The sequence below is a fragment of the Orycteropus afer genome, unplaced genomic scaffold, assembly GCF_000298275.1.
Source record: "Orycteropus afer afer isolate SDZICR_OR568_19922 unplaced genomic scaffold, OryAfe1.0 scaffold00384, whole genome shotgun sequence".
NCBI classification, from domain to species: domain Eukaryota; kingdom Metazoa; phylum Chordata; class Mammalia; order Tubulidentata; family Orycteropodidae; genus Orycteropus; species Orycteropus afer.
Window position 1 is genome coordinate 299,124 of NW_006921971.1, and position 6,623 is coordinate 305,746.

Here is a 6,623-nt window from a genome sequence, read left to right on the forward strand (position 1 = left end):
GCTGGAGGGAGGCAGCATGTCTGGCCTTGCAGTAATAGGCCTTGGGTTACTGCTGGTAATCCTGTCTTCCTCTTGTGGGATTAGAGGAGGTCAGAACATGTGGCCTTCTTGTCATTTTTGCACAGACTAAGACAGACATGGAAGAAGGAAGGGGTCATCCACTTCTCAAAGAATTAGAAAGTGAAAACCTTAAGAATTACAGTAAAACACTGTCTGATATATTACTGGAAAACTTAAGAATAGCCCTGAAACATTGTCCAATATAGTGCCTGATGATGAACCCATAAGTTCTGAAGGTACACAATATATGAATGAGGAAGTTCTCCTCAGAGTCAAGTCAACCTTAAAGATTTGGATAGAGTAAAGCTTTTGGGACCTCCATTTGCTGATGTGGCACTACTCAAAATGAGAAGAAACAACTGCAAACATCCATTAACAATTGGAACATGGAATATATGATGTATGAATCTAGAACAAATTGGAAGTTGACAAAAATGAAATAGAATGCATACAGATCAATATCCTAGGCATTAGTGAGCTGAAATGGATTGGTTTCAGCTATTTTGAGTGAGAAAACCATACAATTTTCTATGTTGGGAATGACAAGTTGAAGAGGAACGGTGTGGCATTCATCATCACAATGAATGTTTCAAGATCTGTGCTGAAGTACAGTGCTGTCAGTGATAGGATAATGTTCATATGCCTCCAAAGAAGACCAATCAATACTATTATTATTCACATTTACATGCCATCCACCAAAGACAAATAAATTGAAAATTTTTACCAACGTCTACAGTCTGAAATGGACCAAACATGGAATCAAAATGTGTTGATTATTACTGGTGATTGGAATGCAAAAGTTGGAAACAAAGAAGAACCACCAGTAGTTGGCCTTGGTGATAGAAATGAAGCTGGAGATGGCATGATAGAATTTTACAAGACCAACAAATTATTCATTCCAAATACCTTCTTTCAGCAAAATAAATGGTAGCTATTTATATATGGACCTCACCAGATGGTGTACAGAGGAATTAGATCGACTAGTTCTGCGGCAAAAGATGGTGGAGAAGCTCAGTATCTTAAGCCAAATCAACGCCTGGAGCTGAGAGGAACACACCATCAACTGATCATATGCAAGTTCAAGTTGAGGCTGAAGACAAGTCCACAAGATCCAAAATATGACCTTGACTATATCCCATCTAGATTTAGAGACCATCTAAAGAATAGATTTGATACATTGAAGACCAGTAACTGAAAAACAGAGGAATTATGGGATGACATTTAGAACATCATCCGTGAAGAAAACAAAAGGTCATTAAAAACAAAGGAATGAAAAACCAAATTCATGTCAGAAGAGACTCTGAAACTTGTTCTTGAACAGAGAGTAGCTAAAGCAAATGGAAGAAATGACAAGAAAGAAGAGCTGAATAGAAGATTTCGAAGAGCAGCTTGAAAAGACAGAATCAGTTCTTATAATGAAATATGCAAGGACCTGGAATTAGAAAGTCAAAAGGGAAGAAAACACTCAGCATTTCTTGAGCTGTAAGAACTGAAGAGAAAAAGTCAAGTCTTGAGTTGAAATAATGAAAAGTTCCATGGTCAAAATATTGCATGATACAGGAAAGATTAAAAACAAACAAACAAAATGAAAAAAGATTGAAGGTAAACATAGTCATTGTACTGAAAAGATTTGGTTAATTTCACTTATTGCAGTAGGTGCCATATGATCAAGAACAAATGGGACTGAAGGAAGAGGTCAAAGCTGCACTGAAGGAATTGGCAAAGAACAAGGTTCCAGGAACTGGTGGCATACAAATTGAGATGTTTCAACAAACAGATGCTATGCAGGAGGTCCTTACTAGTCTATGCCAAGAAATTTGGAACACAGCTACCTGGCCAACTGACTGGAAGAGATCCATATTTGTACCCTTACCAAAGAAAGGTGATCCCATTAGAATGTGGAAATTATCAAATAATATCATTAATAATCACATGCAAGCAAAATCTTGCTGACGATAATTCAAAATGGAGTACAGCATTTATTTTGTACAGTATTTATATATTGACAGAGAACTTTCAGAAATGCAAACTGGATTCAGAAGAGAATGTGGAACAAGGGATATCATTGCTGATGTTAGATGGATATTGGCTAAAAGGAAAGAGTATCACAAAGACGTTTACTTGTGTATTATTGACTATGCAAAAGCTTTTGATTTTGTGCATCATAAATTATAGATAACACTGAGAAGAATGAGAATTCCCCAACAGTTAATTGTGCTCATGAGGAACCTATACACAGACCAGGAGGCTGCCATTTGAACAGAACAAGGGGATATTGCATGGTTTAAAATCATGAAAGGTGTGCATCAGGGTTACATCCTTTCACCACACTTACTCAATCTGTATATTGAGCAAATAATTCAAAAAGCTGGACTATATGAAGAAGACTATGGCATCAGGATTGGAGGAACATTCATTGACAACTGCAATACAACCTTGCTTGCTGAAAGTGAAGATGACATGAAGTACTGACTAATGAAATTAAAGACTACAGTCTGCAGTGTGGATTACATCTCTCCATAAGGAAAACAAAAATCCTCACAACTGGACCAATAAACACCATCATGATAACAGAAGATTGAAGTTGTCAAAGACTACAAATTACTTGGTTCCACAATCAACAGAAATGGAAGCAGCAGTCAAGAAATAAGACAACGTATTGCACTGGGTAAATCTGCTGTAAAAGACCTCTTTAAAGTGCTGAAGAGCAAAAACGTATCTTTGAAGACTAAGGTGTGCCTAACCCAAGCAATAGTATTTTCAATAGTATATTTCAATAGTATATATTCAATAGTATATTTCAATAGCATGTGAAAGGTGAACAATGAATAAGGAAGACTAAAGAAGAGTTGATGCTTTTGAGTTGTGGTGTTGGTGAAGAATAGTCAAATACCATGGACTGCCAGAAGAACTAACAAATCTGTCCTGGAAGAAGTGCAGCCAGAATGCTCCTTGGAAACGAGAATGGCCAGACTTTGTCTCACCTACTTTGGTCATGTGGTAAGGGCCATTACCTGGAGAAGATTTTATGCTTGGTAAAGTTGAGGGTCAACAAAAAAGCATAAGAACCTCAATGAGGTGGATTGACACAGCAGCTGCAATGATTGGCTAAGGTATAGCAAGGATTGTGAGGCTGACACGGGACCGGCCAGTGTTTCGTTCTGTTGTACATAGGGTCTCGATGAGTCGGAACTGACTCTATGGCACTTAACAACACTAACAGTAAAGTTTTCCATATAGTGTCCTATTTATTCCAGATGGAAGCATACAGCCTGAACTGTCAACAGGAACACACACAAAAAGCAGAACTTCCCTCATTTTCCTGCTCTGATTGTAGTGCAGAGAGAGTGTCTGAATGACACCAGGCAGCTGATCTCCAGGCCCGTGCCAGCAAAAGCAGGCGGAGCTCCAATTTTCATGGTAGATTGGGTCACAGAAGCTGCATGGGGAGCTGGAACTTTGTTGTCTTGATTAGGGGAGTCATTTCCAACCCAATGCAACCCCATGGACAACACAAGGAAACACTCTCAGCCCATGTCATCCTCTTTGGAGCTCCTTTTTGCAGCCACTGTGTCAGTCCATCATCCTGAGTGTGGTCCTCATTTTGATGGTCTACTTTATCAGGTATGAGGTCTGTCTCCAGGGAGGAGTATCTCCTGATGACATATCCAGCATACCTGAGACCAAGTTTCACCATCCTCGCTTCTAAGGAGCGTTCTGGATATATTATTCCAAGACTGATGTGTTCGTTCTTCTGGGAGCCCATGCTAAAGCTCAAACTCACTGCCATCAAGTCGATTCCAACTCATAGAGACCTTGATTGCATTTCTGAGGTGCTAAATCTTAATGGAAGTAGATTACCCCATATTCTTTCTGTGGACCAGCTAGTGGGTTTGAACCACCAACCTTCTAGTTTTCAGTCAAATGCCTTAGGCACTGTGCCACCAGAGCTCCTTTTATACTTAATATTCTTTGCCAATATGATAATTCAAAGACTTCCTTTCTTCTTCAGTCTTTACTCATTGTCCAGCTTTGGGATCTTCAATCCATGAAACAGAACAAGATGGTACAAATCAGGACTAATAAACACAGCAGATTTCTCTCACCCTGTTGTCACTGAGGGACTCTGTGAAGGCAAATTTCCATACTCATTCAGCAGCAATGAATTTGAACGAGGTTGTGCAGATAGATCTAGCTGAAAGGTATGTCCACCCACTCTTCTATGTGTCAGTGGAGTTGGTGGGGATCTGCGAGTTCACCCTGACCTCCAATCAACAAGATGGAGCGAAAAGAACCACCAAAAGTACTTTATCCTGCTTCTCCCTCCCCTGAAATCTTAGTGGCACAGAGTGGAGGGAGGTGAGCCCCACCAACCATGATTTAATGAGGCCATCTGAGCCATCCCTCAGCTTCACTCCTCCCTGAGGACTGGGGACACCAGTGGGAAACTGATCTTCTATTCTCACTTGGAAGCTACAAGATGGCATGGTGCTCTGCCCTGTTTCCAGCAGCAGTCCACCAACACTTTGTCAGCCCAGGCTCTGAAGTACATCACAAACCTGCCCACTTTTCCCTGTGCCACAGGACACTAATCTGCTTCTGCTCAAGCAATGTGAGTAGGCCAGTGGAGTCACTGTTCTCATTATATACTGACCGTAGGCAATTCCTATGACATAAGTTCTTTCTTGTCTGAAGAAGTGAGAACAAAATCAATCTTGTCCAAGGAATGAGTTTTCCTCTTCATGGAAAGAGTTTAGTCATACCAAACTCTGCATAAAGAAATTCTTCACCTTCAATAGAATGTGTGTCTATCATTTTAGATATATCCTGTTATTCCCAATTAAGGCAGCTGGATTCGTACTTATTCTACACAATTGCGCAGTCTGTAAAAATTCTGCTTAGTTTTTCAAGGTCAGAAATTTCATTGTGCAGTTGACTTTTACTGCCTGCACTGAACGTCAGTTCTCTGAAGATCAGACTATTATGTCATTTCCCACTTAACCACCAGGAAAAACAAAACAAAAGAAAGCATGATCTGGAACACCAGAGACCCTTAATAAATACCTGATAACAAATGGAAAATTCTCTGCATAAACTAATAAGATGATTTAATGAGGCTGAGGGGATCTCCTGTTGAAGCTTCATTTGCATTGAAGTAGGAGATCTTTTCAGATGATTGATGCCCATTTGAATACATTCTTTACTAAACGTCTGTTCAGACCCTTGGCCCATTTTAAAAATTAGATTGTCTTTTTGTTGTTAAGTGTGTAAGTTGTTTAGTTTTGTTATGTTTCATTTAATTTTGGTATTAGAACTTTATCAGATACACGATTTCTGATTATTTTCTCCCAATCTAGACCTTTCCTCATCACTTTGTTGGGATCTCTGCACCTTGTTCATGGACTTTATGCCTCAACTAAAACGTAGCTTGCACTTAAAGAATGAGGTTATTGGAGAAATTGAGGGGGGACGGGGGAAAAGACCACGCTAGCGATAGGTGATTGACATTGTACCAAGAGCAGTTGATTTGCGATTACTTGGGAAATCACACTCCCTACAAAGACTTTATCTTGACCCTCATCAGTTTTCTTTTTCTCCTGTTTGAAAGTATAAAGAGGAAGTTAGTGAAGAATTGTCTTGGCCACCATCCCCAGTGGGTCTCCCACTCTTCTGCACATTAGATGTATCTGGAGTGTGTTGAATACTCCCCATGCTCAAGATTCACACAAGACATAGGCCATGTCTATTTCTGAGGATAGGGCTCATGGGATTTAAAGTTAACCTCATGGTTCGTAAGAGTCAAATTTTCAATCAGTCCAAAGGAAGTATTTATCACACTTTAACACACGTATGTTAAACATATAGAGGAAACCCAGGTCACCCACCGCAAGGAGCAAGGTGGGAAGCAGGGAGAGGACAGAAAAGGCAAAGGGGACTGGAACAGATCGAGAAGTTAGCCGCAGGGATCCAGGTAAGGGTGGTTGGAGGAGTTTCCAACAGCTAAGGGAGACAAACTTGTCTGTCAGTTTTTCCTACTGTGGTGGCGTGTTGCTGAGAGTCTTGAGGCTGTGCCACTGGTATTTAAAACCCAGTGGGGTGCACCTGGTGCACACATATCAGCCTAGCTGGCAGACTGAGACAGACTTAAGAAGGAGGAGGCCATCCACTTCTCAAAGATTTGGTCAGGGAAAACCTTACGAATAGCAGAGAAACACTGTCTGATACATTACTGTGCAACTTTATGAATAGTCCTGAAACATTGTCCAATACAGAGGAGGAAGATGAGTCACTTAGCTTAGAAAGCTCTCAAAGGAGGACTGGGAAAGAGCTGCATTATCAGAGTAAAATTAGCCTTAGTCATATGGATAAGGTAAAGCTTTTGAGACCTCCATTTGCTGATGCAACACCACTCAAATTGAGGAGAAACAGCGGCAAACATCCATTAATAATCGGAACATGGAATGTACGAAGTTTGAATTTAGGAAAATTAGAAGTTGTCAAAAATGAAATGGAATGCATAAAGATTGATATCCTAGGCATTAGTGAGCTGAAATGGACTGGTT